We start from the raw sequence: 19,518 nt of genomic DNA on the forward strand, positions 1-19,518 counted from the left end.
TTTGGAGGTTTTGAGGCCAAATTGAGGGTGTATCCTTGCCGGACTATTTGGAGAACCCACTGATCGGAGGTTATTAGAGGCCACCTTTGGTGAAAAGCTTTCAACCTCCCCCCGACTGGTAGGTCGCCCGGCACTGACACTTGGATGTCGGCTATGCTCTGCTGGAGCCAGTCAAAAGCTCGCCCCTTGCTTTTGCTGGGGAGCCGAGGGGCCTGGCTGAGGCGCACGCTGATGACGAGAGCGAGCGCGCTGGGGCTTAGCCTGGGCCGCAGGCTGTCAAGAAGGAGGGTTGTACCTACGCTTACCAAAAGAGTAGGGAACAGTCTTCCTTCCCCCGAAAAATCTTCTACCTGTAGAGGTAGATGCTGAAGGCTGCCGGCGGGAGAACTTGTCGAATGCGGTGTCCCGCTGGTGGAGAGACTCTACCACCTGTTCGACTTTCTCTCCAAAAATGTTGTCCGCACGGCAAGGCGAGTCCGCAATCCGCTGCTGGAGTCTATTCTCCAGGTCGGCGGCACGCAGCCATGAGAGCCTGCGCATCACCACACCTTGAGCAGCGGCCCTGGACGCAACATCAAAGGTGTCATACACCCCTCTGGCCAGGAATTTTCTGCACGCCTTCAGCTGCCTGACCACCTCCTGAAAAGGCTTGGCCTGCTTGGGGGGGAGAGCATCAACCAAGCCCGCCAACTGCCGCACATTGTTCCGCATGGGTATGCTCGTGTAGAGCTGGTAAGACTGGATTTTGGCCACGAGCATAGAGGAATGGTAGGCCTTCCTCCCAAAGGAGTCTAAGGTTCTAGGGTCCTTGCCCGGGGGCGCCGAAGCATGCTCCCTAGAACTCTTAGCCTTCTTTAGGGCCAGATCCACAACTCCAGAATCATGAGGCAACTGGGTGCGCATCAGATCTGGGTCCCCATGGATCCGGTACTGGGACTCGATCTTCTTGGGGATGTGGGGATTAGTTGGAGGTTTTGTCCAGTTCGCAAGCAATGTCTTTTTTAGGACATGGTGCAAGGGAACAGTGGACGCTTCCTTAGGTGGAGAAGGATAGTCCAGGAGCTCAAACATTTCAGCCCTGGGCTCGTCCTCCACAACCACCGGGAAGGGGATGGCCGTAGACATCTCCCGGACAAAGGAAGCGAAAGACAGACTCTCAGGAGGAGAAAGCTGTCTTTCAGGAGAGGGAGTGGGATCAGAAGGAAGACCTTCAGACTCCTCGTCAGAGAAATATCTGGGGTCTTCTTCTTCCTCCCACGAGGCCTCACCCTCGGTGTCAGACACAAGTTCACGAACCTGTGTCTGCAACCTCGCCCGGCTCGACTCAGTGGAGCCACGTCCACGATGGGGGCGTCGAGAGGTAGACTCCCTGGCCCGCATCGGCGAAGCTCCCTCCGCCGACGTAGTCGGGGAGCCCTCCTGGGAGGTGGCCGCAGTCGGTACCGCACGCGGTACCGACGTCGGGGACCTCACCCCGGGCGATGGGCCAGCCGGCGCCACGCTCGACGGTACCGGAGGCGCAAGCACCGCCGGTACCGGAGGGGTAGGGCGCAACAGCTCTCCCAGAATCTCTGGGAGAACGGCCCGGAGGCTCTCGTTCAGAGCGGCTGCAGAGAAAGGCAAAGAGGTCGATGCAGGCGTCGACGTCAGAACCTGTTCCGGGCGAGGAGGCTGTTCCGGGCTGTCCAGAGTGGAGCGCATCGACACCTCTTGAACAGAGGGTGAGCGGTCCTCTCGGTGCCGATGCCTGCTGGGTGCCGACTCCCTCGGCGACCCAGAGCTCTCGGTGCCGACGCGGGGAGGCGACCGGTGTCGATGCTTCTTCGATTTCTTCCGAAGCATGTCACCGGAGCTCCCCGGCACCGACGAGGAGGACGTAGAATCCAGCCGTCGCTTCCTCGGGGCCGAGGCCGAAGGAGGTCGGTCTCGGGGGGGCTGTACCGCAGGAGCCCTCAGGGTAGGAGGAGACCCACCCGAAGGCTCACCGCCACCAGCAGGGGAATGGACAGCCCTCACCTGCACTCCTGACGATGCACCACTGTCCGACGACATCAGCAGACGAGGTCCCGGTACCACCGACGTCGATGCAGCTATCCGATGTCTCGGCGCCGATGCAGAGGCCCGATGCCTCGATGCACTCGATGCAGGGGCGACCGAGGAAGATGGTCTGGACGCTGACGACGTCGATGCACTCGAAGATCCCGGTGCCGATGCCGACGAAGAGCCCGAGAACAACACGTTCCACTGGGCTAGTCTCGCTACCTGAGTCCGCCTTTGAAGCAGGGAACACAGACTGCAGTTCTGAGGGCGGTGCTCGGCCCCCAGACACTGAAGACACGACGAGTGTCGATCAGTGAGCGAGATAACCCGGGCGCACTGGGTGCACTTCTTGAAGCCGCTGGAAGGCTTCGATGTCATGGGCGGAAAAATCGCGCCGGCGAAATCAAAGTCCGAAATGACGGAAAAAGAGCACCAAAAAATTTGTAAGGGAGAAAATCTCGACCGAGGCCGAAAAGAGGCCTACCCCGACGACGAAAGAAAACTTATCGGGGCAAAAAGCTGGAAGTACGGGGAGGATTAACACGAAACCCGGGGGGGGTTTCCGGAGCACTTCCCGACACTTGAAAAGACTTTTCCGAAGAAAAAACACGTCAAAATAAATTTGGACGCGCGAGGTCGACTTTCCGGGGCTCGACACGGCGAAAACACGACCGTACCGAGTGCGGACAAAAGAAGACTGGCCGGCTCGAGCCGGTTTCGGGCGGGAAGACGGCCGCGCATGCGCGGTGCGCGCGGGCGCGCGAGGACTAGCAAAGGTCTTTGCTAGAGAAGTTTCCGATTGGAGGGGCTGCCGTGGACGTCACCCATCACTGAGAACAAGCAGCCTGCTTGTCCTCGGAGAATATTCTATCACTGTTTCATTATTGCTACCACGTATTACATATTATGGGTATTTGCTTTAAACTTTTGATTGATTTATTTGTTTATCCAGACCTTACATGCGCATGGTTTTGTTTTTTAAACCCAAAGGTGAATCCTAAGGGTGCTGGAACAATTAGCTATAAAGCGAATGCTACATACCTGTAGAAGGTATTCTCCGAGGACAGCAGGCTGATTGTTCTCACTGATGGGTGACGTCCATGGCAGCCCCTCCAATTGGAACTTCACTAGCAAAGGCCTTTGCTAGCTCTCGCGCGCCAATGCGCACCGCGCATGCACGGCCGTCTTCCCGCCCGAACCGGCTCGTGTTCGTCAGTCCCATATGTAGCAAGACAAAGACAAGGGAAGACACAACTCCAAAGGGGAGGCGGGCGGGTTTGGGAGAACAATCAGCCTGCTGTCCTCGGAGAATACCTTCTACAGGTATGTAGCATTCGCTTTCTCCGAGGACAAGCAGGCTGCTTGTTCTCACTGATGGGGTATCCCTAGCCCCCAGGCTCACTCAAAACAACAAACATGGTCAATTGGCCCTCGCAACGGCAAGGACATAACTGAGATTGACCTAACAACTTATCCAACTAACAGAGAGTGTAGCCTGGAACAGAATAAAAATTGGGCCTAGGGGGGTGGATTTGGATTCTAAACCCCGAACACATTCTGAAGCACTGACTGCCCGAACCAACTGTTGCGTTGGGTATCCTGCTGCAGGCAGTAATACGATGTGAATGTGTGGACAGATGACCACATCGCAGCTTTGTAAATCTCTTCAATAGTGGCTGACTTCAAGTGGGCCACTGACGCTGCCATGGCTCTAACATTATGAGCCGTGACATGACCCTCAAGAGCCAGCCCAGCCTGGGCGTAAGTGAAGGAAATGCAATCTGCTAGCCAATTAGAAATGGTGCGTTTCCCCACAGCCACTCCGCTCCTGTTGGGATCAAAAGAAACAAACAATTGGGCGGACTGTCTGTTGGGCTGTGTCCGCTCCAGATAGAAGGCCAATGCTCTTTTGCAGTCCAATGTGTGCAGCTGACGTTCAGCAGGGCAGGAATGAGGACGGGGAAAGAATGTTGGCAAGACAATTGACTGGTTCAGATGGAACTCCGACACTACCTTCGGCAAGAACTTAGGGTGAGTGCGGAGGACTACTCTGTTACGATGAAATTTGGTGTAAGGGGCCTGGGCTACCAGGGCCTGAAGCTCACTGACTCTACGAGCTGAAGTAACTGCCACCAAGAAAATGACCTTCCAGGTCAAGTACTTCAGATGGCAGGAGTTCAGTGGCTCAAAGGGAGGTTTCATCAGCTGGGTGAGAACGACATTGAGATCCCATGACACTGTAGGAGGCTTGACGGGGGGCTTTGACAAAAGCAAACCTCTCATGAAGCGAACAACTAAAGGCTGTCCTGAGATCGGCTTACCTTCCACACGGTAATGGTATGCACTGATTGCGCTAAGGTGAACCCTTACAGAGTTGGTCTTGAGACCAGACTCAGACAAGTGCAGAAGGTATTCAAGCAGGGTCTGTGTAGGACAGGAGCGAGGATCTAAGGCCTTGCTGTCACACCAGACGGCAAACCTCCTCCATAAAAAGAAGTAACTCCTCTTAGTGGAATCTTTTCTGGAAGCAAGCAAGACATGGGAGACATCCTCCGACAGACCCAAAGAGGCAAAGTCTACGCTCTCAACATCCAGGCCGTGAGAGCCAGAGACTGGAGGTTGGGATGCAGAAGCGCCCCTTCGTTCTGGGTGATGAGGGTCGGAAAACACTCCAATCTCCATGGTTCTTCGGAGGACAACTCCAGAAGGAGAGGGAACCAGATCTGACGCGGCCAAAAAGCAGCAATCAGAATCATGGTGCCTCGGTCTTGCTTGAGTTTCAACAAAGCCTTCCCCACCAGAGATATGGGAGGATAAGCATACAGCAGGCCATTCCCCCAATCCAGGAGGAAGGCATCCGATGCCAGTCTGCCGTGGGCCTGAAGTCTGGAACAGAACTGAGGGACCTTGTGGTTGGCTCGAGATGCAAAGAGATCTACTGAGGGGGTGCCCCACACCTGGAAGATCTGGCGCACTACTCTGGAGTTGAGCGACCACTCGTGAGGTTGCATAATCCTGCTCAACCTGTCGGCCAGACTGTTGTTTACGCCTGCCAGATATGTGGCTTGGAGCAACATGCAGTGACGGTGAGCCCACAGCCACATGCTGACGGCCTCCTGACACAGGGGGCGAGATCCGGTGCCCCCCTGCTTGTTGATGTAATACATGGCAACCTGGTTGTCTGTCTGAATTTGGATAATTTGGTGGGACAGCCGATCTCTGAAAGCCTTCAGAGCGTTCCAGACCGCTTGTAACTCCAGGAGATTGATCTGTAGATCGCGTTCCTGGAGGGACCAGCTTCCCTGGGTGTGAAGCCCATCGATATGAGCTCCCCACCCCAGGAGAGACGCATCCGTAGTCAGCACCTTTTGTGGCTGAGGAATTTGGAAAGGGCGTCCCAGAGTCAAATTGGACCAAATCTTCCACCAATACAGGGATTTGAGAAAACTTGTGGACAGGTGGATCACGTCTTCTAGATCCCCAGCAGCTTGAAACCACTGGGAAGCTAGGGTCCATTGAGCAGATCGCATGTGAAGATGAGCCATGGGAGTCACATGAACTGTGGAGGCCATGTGGCAAAGCAATCTCAACATCTGCCGAGCTGTGATCTGCTGAGACGCTCGTACCCGGGAGACGAGGGACAACAGATTGTTGGCCCTTGTCTCCGGAAGATAGGCACGAGCCATCCGAGAATCCAGCAGAGCTCCTATGAATTCGAGTCTCTGTACTGGGAGAAGATGGGACTTTGGATAATTTATCACAAACCCCAGTAGCTCCAGGAGGCGAATAGTCATCTGCATGGACTGTAGAGCTCCTGCCTCGGATGTGTTCTTCACCAGCCAATCGTCGAGATAAGGGAACACATGTACTCCCAAGCCTGAGAAGCGCTGCTGCTACTACAGCCAGACACTTCGTGAACACCCTGGGCGCAGAGGCGAGCTCAAAGGGTAGTACACAGTACTGGAAGTGACGTGTGCCCAGCTGAAATCGCAGATAATGCCTGTGAGCTGGCAATATCGGAATGTGTGTGTAGGCGTCCTTCAAGTCCAGAGAGCATAGCCAATCGTTTTCCTGAATCATGGGAAGAAGGGTGCCCAGGGAAAGCATCCTGAACTTTTCCTTGACCAGATATTTGTTCAGGGCCCTTAGGTCTAGGATGGGACGCATCCCCCCTGTTTTCTTTTCCACAAGGAAGTACCTGGAATAGAATCCCAGCCCTTCTTGCCCGGATGGCAAGGGCTCGACCGCATTGGCGCTGAGAAGGGCGGAGAGTTCCTCTGCAAGTACCTGCTTGTGTTGGAAGCTGTAGGACTGAGCTCCCGGTGGGCAATTTGGAGGCTTTGAGGCCAAATTGAGGGTGTATCCTTGCCGGACTATTTGAATAACCCACCGGTTGGAGGTTATAAGAGGCCACCTTTGGTGAAAAACTTTCAACCTCCCCCCGACTGGCAGATCGCCCGGCACGGACACGTTGATGTCTGCTATGCTCTGCTGGAGCCAGTCAAAAGCTCGTCCCCTGCTTTTACTGGGGAGCCGTGGGGCCTTGCTGAGGCGCACGCTGCTGACGAGAGCGAGTGCGCTGGGTCTTAGCCTGGGCCGCAGGCTGTCGAGAAGGAAGATTGTACCTACGCTTACCAGAAGAGTAGGGAACAGCCCTCCTTCCCCCATAAAAACGTCTACCTGAGGAGGTAGATGCTGAAGGCTGCCGGCGGGAAAACTTGTCGAAAGCGGTGTCCCGCTGGTGGAGCTGTTCTACCACCTGTTCGACTTTCTCTCCAAAAATGCTGTCCGCTCGGCAAGGGGAGTCCGCAATCCGCTGCTGGATCCTATTCTCCAGGTCGGAGGCACGCAGCCATGAGAGTCTGCGCATCACCACACCTTGAGCAGCGGCCCTGGACGCAACATCAAAGGTATCATATACCCCTCTGGCCAGGAATTTTCTGCACGCCTTCAGCTGCCAGACCACCTCCTGAAATGGCTTGGCTTGCTCAGGAGGGAGCTTGTCCACGAAAGCCCGCCAACTGCCGCACATTGTTCCGCATATGGATGCTCGTGTAGAGCTGGTAGGACTTAATCTTGGCCACGAGCATAGAAGAATGGTAGGCCTTCCTTCCAAAGAAGTCTAAGGTTCTAGAGTCCTTGCCCGGGGGCGCCGAAGCATGCTCCCTAGAACTCTTAGCCTTCTTTAGGGCCAGATCCACCACACCAGAGTCGTGAGGCAACTGAGTGCGCATCAGCTCTGGGTCCCCATGGATCCGATACTGGGATTCGATCTTCTTGGGAATGTGGGGATTAGTTAGAGGCTTGGTCCAGTTCGCCAGCAATGTCTTTTTTAGGACATGATGCATGGGTACTGTGGATGCTTCCTTAGGTTGAGAAGGATAGTCCAAGAGCTCAAACATTTCAGCCCTGGGCTCATCCTCCACAACCACCGGGAAGGGGATGGCCGTAGACATCTCCCGGACAAAGGCCGCGAAAGACACTCTCGGGAGGAGAAAGCTGCCTTTCAGGGGAGGGAGTGGGATCAGAAGGAAGGTCATCAGACTCCTCATTAGAGAAATATCTGATGTCCTCCTCCTCCTCCTCCCACGAGGCCTCACCATCGGTATCAGACACAAGTTCACAAACCTGTGTCTGAAGCCGTGCCCGACTCGACTCCGTGGAAACACGGCCACGGTGGGAGCGTCGAGAGGTAGACTCTCTCGCCAGCACCGGCGAAGCTCCCTCCACCGACGTCGTCGGGGAGTCTTCCTGGGAGGCGGCCGCAAGCGGTACCGATGTCGGAGACCTCACCCCGGGCAAAGGGCCAGCCGGCGCCTCACTCGACAGTACCGGTGGCGCAGGCACCCCCGGTACCGGAGGGGAAGGGAGCAACAGCTCTCCCAGGATCTCTGGGAGAACGGCCCGGAGACTCTCGTGCAGAGCGGCTGTGGAGAAAGACATGGAAGCCGATGCAGGCTTCGAGGTCAGAGTCTGTTCCGGGAGTGGAGGCGGTTCCGGGCTGTCCAAGGTGGAGCGCATCGACACCTCCTGAACAGAGGGTGAGCGGTCCTCCCGGTGCCGATGCCTACTGGGTGCCGACTCCCTCGGTGACCCAGAGCTCTCGGTACCGATGCGGGAAGGAGACCGGTGTCGATGCTTCTTTGATTTCTTCAAACGAAGCATGTCACTGGAGCTTCCCGGTACCGACGAGGAGGACGTAGAATCCAACCGTCTCTTCCTCGGGGCTGAGGCCGAAGAAGGTCGGTCTCGGGGGGGGCTGTACCGCAGGAGCCCTCAGGGCAGGAGGAGACCCACCCGAAGGCTCACCGCCACCAGCAGGGGAATGGACAGCCCTCACCTGCACTCCAGTCGAAGCACCACCGTCCGACGACATCAGCAGCAGCGGAGGTCCCGGTACCACCGACGCCGACGCAGCCTTCCGATGTCTCGGTACCGACGATGCAGAGGGTCGAAACCTCGATGCCGTCGATGCAGTCGATGCCAAGGTCGAAGACTTCGATGCTTTCGACGTCGATGCACTCGATGCCTCCGGTGCTGTTGTCGACGAAGAGCCCGAGAACAACACGTTCCACTGGGCCAATCTCGCTAGCTGAGTCCTCTTCTGTAAAAGAGCACAAAGACTACAGGCCTGCGGGCGGTGCCCAGCCCCCAGACACTGAAGACACGAAGCGTGCCTATCAGTGAGCGAGATTACCCGGGCGCACTGGGTGCACTTCTTGAAGCCGCTGGGAGACTTCGATGACATGGGCGGAAAAATCACGCCGGCGAAATCAAAATTTGCGATGGTGACGAAGGGCACCAAAAATAAGGGAGAGAGAAAAAACCCGTACCGAGGCCACAAAAAAGGCCTACCCCAAAAGCGAAAGGAAACTTACGCCGGGGAAACAAACTGGACACACGGGAATGGACAAAGACCAAGGTCTCTTTTTTTTTTTTTTTTTTAGCGAAATCGCGAAGACGTGCGAGTGTCAACTTCAGGGGCACGAAACGGCGGCAAAACACGACTGTCCCAAGCGCGGACAAAAGAAGACTGATGAACACGAGCCGGTTCGGGCGGGAAGACGGGTGCGCATGGGCGCGCGAGAGCTAGCAAAGGCCTTTGCTAGTGAAGTACCGATTGGAGGGGCTGTCGTGGACATCACCCATCAGTGAGAACAAGCAGCCTGCTTGTCCTCGGAGAATCTGTGTTGTTTCTGACTTTACTTGTCTTGGACTGCTTTGGGTCCTGTTGATCTGAACATCTGCTGTCTAGAATTTTGGAAGATGGAAATGAGAAAATAAAAATTAAGTTTTGGATGTACTCTGTAGAAGCTGCTGTTTACTTTTGCAGTGTGTGTATGGATGCTTGTTCTGGTGTGTGCACGTGATATTTGAATAACTGTCTGTACTTATGGCTACGATTTCTGAATATGTGTAATCATTAAAGGACAGACTTTTAAATGCTCAGTTGGGTATATATGCTAATCTCAACTTTGTCAAATGTTTCAGACATAGCCATGTACTTGCTCCCATGATATAACTGAATGCTATTATTCTGTCTCAATGTATTTTCAAATGTAAGCCACACTGAACCCAAGTTTGTTTGGAATAACGTGTAAATGTTAAAAAAAAAAATCCTTTATCCTCCACCTTTTAAGACATTGTCTATCCAGCTGGATGGTGAGCGCACAAGGAAAGCAAGTTTGGTTTAGTGAAGACTAACTCAAAACAGTGGCGTAGCCAGAAGGCAAATTTTGGGTGGGCCAGTGGGTAGGTTGGGTGGGCATGCATGTCCTCTTCCCTTACCACGCTCCCTCCCCAACTTTAACAATTAATTACCTTAGCTAGCAAAGAAGACATTCAGCTGAAGACATTCACAACAGCTCTCCTCCAGATCTTTCTGTTCCCTGCAACAGCTCCCTTCCCTGCAACACTGCCAGCTCTTCAGCAGTAGCTGCCACTGGATCACCCAAACATCTGCGTGTATGACGAAGATCTAAGCTTGACATGAACAACTTGGAGGGACAACATCTACTCCTACGCTCAACCTAAAAGCCCACCCGAGATTTCAGGTCAAAAGCAGCCCCTAGCTAATAGAAAAGTTCCACTGAATAGTTCCCCCCACATTTTCAAACATTCATTTTCCTGTCAGTTGAGGAGGGGGATCTGACCAGCGGAATTTTCAGCCCATCTAAAAAGATGAGCAGAGGGACAGCATTCACCTCCCATCGGAAGTGTGTGTAGGGGGAGGAGGGAAACGATCGGAGAAAAGCACTTGCACTGGGTAATGTGAAACCACCGTCACAACTTCTTAGGAGATACACGGCCAACTTTTTCCACTGTTATTAAATTTCTTCTTCAGAGGACAGGGCAACATAAGAGAAAAACAGGCTTGCATTTCAAACGAGGGAGGGAGGGAGGAGGAGGAGGGGGAGTCGGGTCTGAGCATTACTCCTCCAACCCAGGGAATGCGGCTCTCTCCAGCTTCACTGTTTCACACTACAGAAGTGTCAAAAAGCACACAATCGGTGCTAATATTTACACCGGAAAAGGTTAAAGAAACAACCCTACATTACAAAGTAGCTGTTGGAAGGGTCAGCACCGCAATCTAGCAAAGCCAGACATCGTTGCCGGGCACTGAACGGTGCAGGAATCAGAAGGACATCGTGCAGGTGCCCAAAAACTCATCTATTCTGCAGGCAGCACGACACATCCCAGCCGCATACACGCTAACAGCTCTGCAGGATCCCGACCTTATTATGGAAACAGGAAGTTTGTGTTCAAGGGGCGGGACGCTGCAGATGATGAAATCGCTACTGCCTGCAGGTCTTCATGATCCAGTGCAAACAGACTCAAGCAGACTGCACGCTCCACTGCAGGCAAGAAAAATTAGACAGATTAGGACAGAGGGCTGCTGTTTTTCACTGCCCCTGTGCCTGCTGATTGGAGGGTCAGAAAGAATGGGTGGGCCTGAGCTGTGATTGGATGGGCCTGGGCCCATCCAGGCCCACCCGTAGCTATGCCCCTGACTCAAAATAGCCTAGTATTACCATATTGAAAATATGGTTATGTTCCACTAATAAGTTAAACAATTAACTGGCTTTCTTGAAAGGATTATATAACCTTTAGATGCATGACTAGGAACAAAAACATATACTTGTTTATTCAATATCACAGTTCATCATGTACAGCCACAAAACAACCTTTTAGGGTGGATAGTTTTCACAATAAGCTCCTTTTATTATCAACCAGATAGAGATAAGAGTTTCAGTTTTGGAACAGTATAAGTCATCACAAGAACAAAAAAATAACATAGTAACATAGTAGATGAGGGCAGAAAAAGACCTGCACGGTCTATCCAGTCTGCCCAACAAGATAACTCATATATGCTACTTTTTGTGTATACCCTACTTTGATTTGTACCTGTGCTCTTCTGGGCACAGACCGTATAAGTCTGCCCAGCACTATCCCCGCCTCCCAACCACCAGCCCCGCCTCCCATCCACCGGCTCTGGCACAGACCGTACAAGTCTTCCCAGCACTATCCCCGCCTCCCTACCACCAGCCCCGCCTCCCAACCACTGGCTCTGGCACAGACCGTATAAGTTTGCCCAGTTCTATCCTCGCCTCCCAACCACCAGCCCCGCCTCCCATCCACCGGCTCTGGCACAGACCGTACAAGTCTTCCCAGCACTATCCCCGCCTCCCTACCACCAGCCCCGCCTCCCGATCTTGACTAAGCTCCTGAGGATCCATTCCTTCGGCACAGGATTCCTTTATGCTTATCCCACGCATGTTTGAATTCCGTTACCGTTTTCATTTCCACCACCTCCCGCGGGAGGGCATTCCAAGCATCCACTACTCTCTCCATGAAAAAATACTTCCTGACATTTTTCTTGAGTCTGCCCCCCTTCAATCTCATTTCATGTCCTCTCGTTCTACCATCTTCCCATCTCCGGAAAAGGTTCGTTTGCAGATTAATACCTTTCAAATATTTGAAATGGACTGCATTAGGGGCTTATAGCCCATTTAGTTATGTTTAAACAAAAGAGATCAGCATAAAAAAAATTTATTTTTATTTTGACATATAAAACCACTTGCTCCTGAAACATGTTCAAAAAGAATAATCCATTTGTGTATCTAAAAGGTAAACTTCTACAAAACAATTGAAAATGTGATTCCATGTGCCCCAATAAAAGAAGAGTTTAATTTTACTTCCATTTAATTTCAATATATTCCATCATCTTTATAACACCAGGCTTCCAAGGCAGATTACAACAGTTAAGATGAGCCCATCAGGAAGCAGGATACCCTCACTGAAATTTGGCCATCTGTATTATATAGAACAGTGCAAAAAATGAGAACAAAATACAGATCAATCAATATAATTGCTGTTTCTATCAGCTACAATAATTTTTAAAGCTGTTTTAATGATATTCAATTGTTATTTCATGATATTTATATCTAGATATGGGAAGCTTTCAAATAAAATTAAAAAGCTGTCCAATAAGTTAAAGAAGAAAAAAACAACAGCAACTTTTGTCCTCCACCTTTTAAGGCACTGTCTATCCAGCTGGATACAGATATTACAGATGGACCACATATATGCCATCCCATATTTCTAATAAGCGTTTGCTATTGTTTTGGGTGTTCTACTACTACTACTTAACATTTCTAGAGCGCTACTAGGGTTACGCAGCGCTGTACAACATAAACAAAGAAGGACGGTCCCTGCTCAAAGGAGCTTACAATCCGTGGAAAGCTCCACTTACTGGCTTCAGTTCTTACAGTAGACTAGATAGGCTCAATTCCACTCCTGTTTATTAAACCTCCTTGGGGGAAACAGTGTTCTGGTATTTCTTGCAGTTCAGGAAGTGATATAGTCCCAGCCCTCCCCCCTGTGTTCTTCCAGTTTGGCTTACTTCCTCTCGCAGTCCGGCTTCTCTTCCTCTCTCTTCCATTCTTGCCTGCCCACGGTCCAGAATCTCCCCTTCTCTCTCAACCCCTCCTCTCCCCCCCCCCCCCCCCCCCCGGGAACATTTCAACCTTGTCTTCTCTTCTAGATATCGCCAGCAGCGAGCAGCAATTCACACAATCTGCTCATGGCCGACTCCAGAGCCTTCATTCTGAAGCAACTTCTTTTCTGCATAGGCAGGACATGTCAAAGAACAGGTTTTGGGACCAGTCGCATCACGTGTGAATCACCTACTGCAGGTGACCTCAACAAGTTTGAAAGATGCACCAGGGAGGAGGAGGGGTGTTGTGAGACCAGGGAAGATGCCAGACTGCAGGCTGGGGAAGAAACAAGAGGTAGGAGAGAGCAAGAGAAGGGAGATGCTTAACCTCATGGAACCATTTGGGAGAGGCCATGGGAGTTGTCAAGGAGACAGGAGGATGTTGAGTACAGAGGGTAAAAATGTGGTAATAGGGAGTGGGGAACAGAAGATAATAGGAGACTGGAGAAGGAGTGTGAGCAGAAATGGAAAAGCTAGAGATGGCGGAGATAGATGGTAGGTGAAAAGTTTAAAAAAAAGGGAGAGGGTGAAATTTGAGTTGACAGAAAGGTAGAAAAGAAAGAAATGGAGAAAAGAGCTAAAAGGAAAAGATCAATATATCAAGACACGTGCACTGATCTCTTCCCATCAAGTTCCATACTATCTTTATGTTGATGACTTCTCCTTCCATCATTTTCCATGTCATCTTTACGCTGATGACTCCTTGATCTATCTTTTTACACCAGAAATTTCAGCAGAAATCCAGGCCAAAGTCTCAGTCTGCTTCTCTGACACTTCTGTCTGGATGTCCCATTGCCATCTGAAACTAAACATGGCCAAAACAGAACTTATCTTTCCCCCTAAACCCAACTCTCCTCTTCCCCCATTCTGTTTCTGAGAATAACACTCTCCAACCACCCTGTCTCGTCAACTTGTAGAGTCCAAATCTCCCGTAAAAAACACCAAAAAACAACAAGAACGGAAGATGTAAAACTTGTAAACTTGGAGTCATCTTTGATTCTTTTGTCTGCACATATTCAACATACTGCTTACTAAGCTTGTCATTTTTATCACTACCTAAATTAGTCCCTTCCTTTCCAAGCACGCTACCAAAACTCTTATCCACACTCATCTAGGAGCTGAACGAAATTTTTTTAAAGTTTCAGTCATAAATGAAACTGCCACCAAAACTATTCATTCATTTTCGTCCATAACCAAAAATGTGCCCGAAGTCTGGTTTAGGCCAAAACCAAAACTAAAACAAAAGAAAAAGCTCAGAGTCTGGTTGTGTGAATGTGAACAAATTTTTTTATCACCATTTTTGAAATATTTACATAGAGAATAAACGCTTGAAAAATATACACAAAGGGAACAGAACTTTTGAACACACCCCACATTATCTGGTGGACATGGGGAGTGCGAGAGATGGTAAGCACTCCTCCAATGTCACCACACACAAAGCTAGTCTCTGCTCTGTGAACAAATTTATTAAGCAATACTAAACTATTTTTTCAATTTCCACACAAGTGGGATCAATAATTAAAGTCGAACAAGTGAATATTGTAAGCTATAAACAGTTTTTAAATGTTCTCCCCAAGTTAGCTACTGCACCAATCCACATACAGCTGTCCTGCTGAACTAAACAGCTGCTCGCTTGCTACAGTAGTTGGTAGAGCAGACAAGTACTTGATGGCAGCTAGTTTTAGACTTGGAAACAGACAATACCAATACCCAAAAATGTTAATGGAGCGGGGCACATGTGGCTCTTTTAAATATACCTCTAGCTCTTGATCATAGAATAGCTCCTGTTCAGTGCCAGTGATGTCACACTCTATTGGAATGCTGTCATGTGTCCCCCACAGTCCTGCTGATGTTGATGCAGATTCAGACTGCTGGGTAGTTGATGTCCAATGTCTCACCATGGTTGCCTCATCCCTGGACAGCTCAGATGTTGCTGATTGCAAAAATGCTGTGATTTCCACTTTGGCAACCGCTGATTCCTGCCTGGAAAGATATGCATCTTTGAAACGAGGATCCAGAAGAGTGGCAGCGATGGTGTGAGGAGGTATCTTAATATAGGTAAAGCAGCGATTTATGGCATCATGTAGTACAGCCTTCATCTGCAGTAGACCTCGATCATCATAACTCTGCATTTTGCCCTGCAACATTGCAATGAGTGGAACAACAATAGAGGTGTATGTGTCATTTGATATTTCAAGTGTTGAAGCATAAAATGGCTGCAACACTTCTACAACATGTTCTACAAGTTCCCATTCTGCAGAAGAAAATGTATTAATGCCGCTATGGTCCACTCTGAATAAATTGACAGCCCTGCACTGCTCGACCAGACGTTCTAGCATTAGGTAGGTGCTGTTCCAGTGTGTCTCCACATCCTGCAGAAGTTTGTGTGCTGGTACATCACAAGACATTTGGCAGTCAGAAAACTTTCTGCATGCCTGCTCGCTGTGCTTAAAATGGGGGGTTTCTTGATCAGAGACTCAACTGATGTTTGCGTCAACAGTGCATCATGAATAACTGTAGCGAGTGGGCCACACAGCCAATGTCACAGATCTCAGCTATGCACAGTGCACGGATCATATTTGCGCCATTATTGTGAATGCCAATGTGAACCTTTCCTTGCTGTCTCCATTGTGTTACAGCTCCTTGCAGTTTTGAAGCAAGGTACACACCACCATGATCCTCCTCAAGCACCATTGCTCTTAAGATCACTTTAGGCCTGCTGGTCCATGGAGGAAGTATCCCATGAAGCTGAGCAGTGAGCAGGTCTTTGTTGGATTTATCCACATGTTAGCTCTGAAGGACACCCATTTTGCCTCCCCTAGCAGTTTCTTTACATGCTCAAAAATGGTATTGTAAGCTACAGCCATTAGTGAAGTATGGTAATACTTCTCTGATTTTAGTTTGTAGAGCCGAGGACCTGCAGGATCAGCAAAATTTCAGCCGCTGAAATGCTGCACCTTCAACAATGGAGTATGGCAACACATCGACAATGATGACATCCATAATTGCTTTGTCAATACGCTTTACTTCTTCACTGTCATCAGCAAGTGGTACTCAACAGCCCAGCATAGTTGCAAGTGTTTGCTGGATTAAAGCAGCAGATACCGTGGGTTCATCTGCAATATCAACTCTGGCTTTCTTGCATGCCACTTCAACCTGGTTTTCAGCAACCTGGTTCAGAAAAGAGCTGCTGATTTCCTTGTGACATTTGGCCAGGTGACTTTTCAGTTCATGGACAGTTTGAAATCTAGGATTGTTGCTGCCCAGAGACATCTTGTCACACTCCTTGCACTGGTTTGTCCTGGCTCAGCAACTTGTTCCAATTGTTGCCATTTTATATTCTGGGTTTATTCACACCAGTGTGCTTCACACATCTACCAGAATGCTATAATTAAAAAAAAATAAAGACACAAAATACATTCAATACTACAAAATTGCTAAAATTTTACATATATTAGCAGAATATCTCCCATCTTGCTGGCCTGGGAGTCAGGGAGAAAGAAGAGGGAGAGCAGTGAAGGCTTTGGTGTGGGTGTTGGAATTTAGAATGGGATCCTGACTGTATATTTTTATCTACCCATGCACACACAAATGTTTGTAAGTGAGCTAGAGAAGCTGGAACCAAAGGCAAATGGGGTTTCTATCCTAGCAAGATATGTTATCATCTCATACTGCAACCTTTTTCTTGCTGCCGGAGTCAAGTTCCTCCTCCAGAGATGCCAAGGGAAACCCATCCCAAAGCTGGAGATTTACCACCACAATGCTAGAAATTTAAGGCTGAGTGAGATTTCACTTTTGGGCCCCTGCCAAATCTTAAACCAGCTCTAGCATATGTACATTCCAAAAACAGATATTGTAATCAATAAATAGAAAATTTAAAAAAAAATAAAAAAAAAACTTTTTTTCTACCTTTGTTAAATTTGTTGTCTGGTAATTTTATTTTTCTAATCATGTTGGTCCCAGTCTCTGTTTTCTGCTTTCCTCTGTCTTCTTAGTCCCACCCCATGGGTCCAGTAACTCAACCTTTAAACATGCCAATAGATCAGCATTAATTTTTGAGCCATGCCAAACTTTTTCAACACTAATTATGGGTAACATTCAATGCACACTAACAAAATCAGTCACTATTTAAAAAATTCAGAATGATCACACTAATAAATTTCATCTCTCTTTAAACAACCTAACCAATCCCAATAAATTACCAAAAAAATACCATTAGTAATAGTGTATGACCATTCTGAATTTTTTTAAATAGTGACTGGTTCTGTAGTGAAAGCAACCTGTTTTAAGATTGGGGGGCAAAAACATCTCAAAGGCACCTGCCACAGGGGCTAAGTGAAAACCATGCAAATAACCAGTTCATTGGATTGGGACTGCAATTGCTAAACTGAATTATTCAATTTTTTTTTTTACAGGAATCAAGTAATGTGACTACAGGGTTCCAAAGTTAACCATTAATATGCTTAGCTAATCACGTATTTCTTAATTTTCTTAGAAACGTCTGCATTTTCAAATTTTCAGTCTTTATTTCCTCATAATATATAATAAGGTGAGAGTGAAAGACAAGGCAGCTGCATACATAAAGTTTGCTTTGAAAGGAGACTGAATTACACGTAGCCGCGTTCATGTTTTATTATATATAATACTAGTAAAAAAGGCCCGTTTCTGACACAAATGAAACGGGCGCTAGCAAGGTTTTCCTCGGAGTGTGTATGTTTGGGAGAGTGTATGTGAGAGTGACTGTTTGAGAGTCGGAGTGAAAGTGTGATTGTGTGAGAGAGAGCGTGAGTCTGGGTGTGAGTGTGTTTGTGAGAGAGTGTGTGTGTGAGAATGAGAGTGTGTGCAAGTGTGTATGTGAGACACAGTGTGAGTGAGAGTGTGTGTGTGTGGGCGAGAGAGAGAGTGTGTGTGAGACACAGATTCTGTTTGAGTGAGTGTATGAGACCAAGCGAGTGTGTGAGTGACTGTGTGGCACATAGAGAGTGAATGTGATACAGTGTGAGACAGAGTGTGTGAGAGTGAGAAAGACATTGTATATGAGAGAGAGAGTGTGAGCCGTGCCCTTCCAATCCATGGCCATCTGTCCCCTGCCCCCTCCATTCATCCTTTTCTAGCAATTCCCCTCTGTCCCTGAGCCCTGCCCTCCCAATCCATGGCCATCCATGTTTGTCTGTCACCTGCCCCTCCATTCATCCCTATCCAGCATTTCCCCTCTCTGCTTGAGGCCTGGCCTGCAATCCATATCCATCCATGCCCATCTGTCCCCTCCATTAATCCCTATGCAGCAATTCCCCTCTCCCTGAGTCCTGCCCTTCCAATCCATGCCCATCCATGCTCCTCTGTCACCTGGCCCCTCCATTTTTCCCTATCCAGCATTTCCACTCTCTGCCTGAGGCCTGCCCTGCAATCCATATCCATCCATGCCCATCTGTCCCCTCCATTCATCCCTATGCAGCAATTCCCCTCTCCCTGAGTCCTGCCCTTCCAATCCATGCCCATCCATGCTCCTCTGTCAACTGGCCCCTCCATTTTTCTCTATCCAGCATTTCCCCTCTCTGCCTGAGGCCTGCTCTGCAATCCATATCCATCCATGCCCATCTGTCCCCTCCATTCATCCCTACCCAGCAATTCCCCTCTCCCTGAGTCCTGCCCTTCCAATCCATGCCCATCCATGCTCCTCTGTCACCTGGCCCCTCCATTTTTCCCTATCCAGCATTTCCCCTCTCTGCCTGAGGCCTGCTCTGTAATCCATGCTCCTCTGTCCCCTGCCCCCTCCATTCATCCATTTCCAGTAATTCCCCTCTCTCCCTGTGCCCTGCCCTCCTAATCCATACCCATCCATGCTCCTCTGTCCCCTGCCGCCTCCATTCATCCTTTTCCAGCAAGTCCCCTCTCGCCCTGCCATGACCCCCCCCCCCTTCGCATCCATGCTACGCTCTCTCCCATGTCCCAGCCTGGCCCGCCCTCTTCTCCCCCCCCCCCCTTCGCATCCATGCCTCGCATCCATGCCCCCCCACCCCTTCGCATCCATGCATCCCTTTTTTTTTTTTTTTAATTCTTTTTAACTTTACCTCCGTGGCGGTTCGTGCAGCGAAGCGTCAGGGAAGGAGGCGGCGCTCCCGACATCTAGCTTACCCTTCGCTGTGTTCCGCCTTGTTTTGAAGGCGGAACACAGCGAAGGGAAGGCTAGACGTCGGGAGCGCCGCCTCCTTCCCTGACGTTTCGCTTCCGGATTTGTTTGTTTTGTCGCGAGGGCGGGGCAGAGACGGCTGGCTGGCTTGAAGGCTTCACACCACGAATCCCCGAACCCTTCAGCCTCAGCCTGGGAGTGACGTCAGATGGCTTCACGGCTTCAAGGCTTCAAGGCTTCAGGCTTCAGGCTTCAAGGCTTCAGACTTCCGGCTTCAAGCTTCCGGCTTCACAGAACGTTGTCTTCAGAACGTTCACGGTGCGTTTTATTATATTAGATATCCCCTGTAGGT

General features: G+C 49.9%; 1 protein-coding gene across 1 annotated transcript in view; it reads right to left on the minus strand.

Annotated features, from left to right (window-relative positions):
- The window catches only part of KDM4C (lysine demethylase 4C), an 865,731-nt gene that overhangs the window by 754,703 nt on the left and 91,510 nt on the right, over positions 1-19,518 (minus strand). The window lies entirely within an intron of this gene.

The sequence above is a fragment of the Microcaecilia unicolor genome, chromosome 2 (assembly GCF_901765095.1).
Source record: "Microcaecilia unicolor chromosome 2, aMicUni1.1, whole genome shotgun sequence".
Lineage (NCBI taxonomy): Eukaryota > Metazoa > Chordata > Amphibia > Gymnophiona > Siphonopidae > Microcaecilia > Microcaecilia unicolor.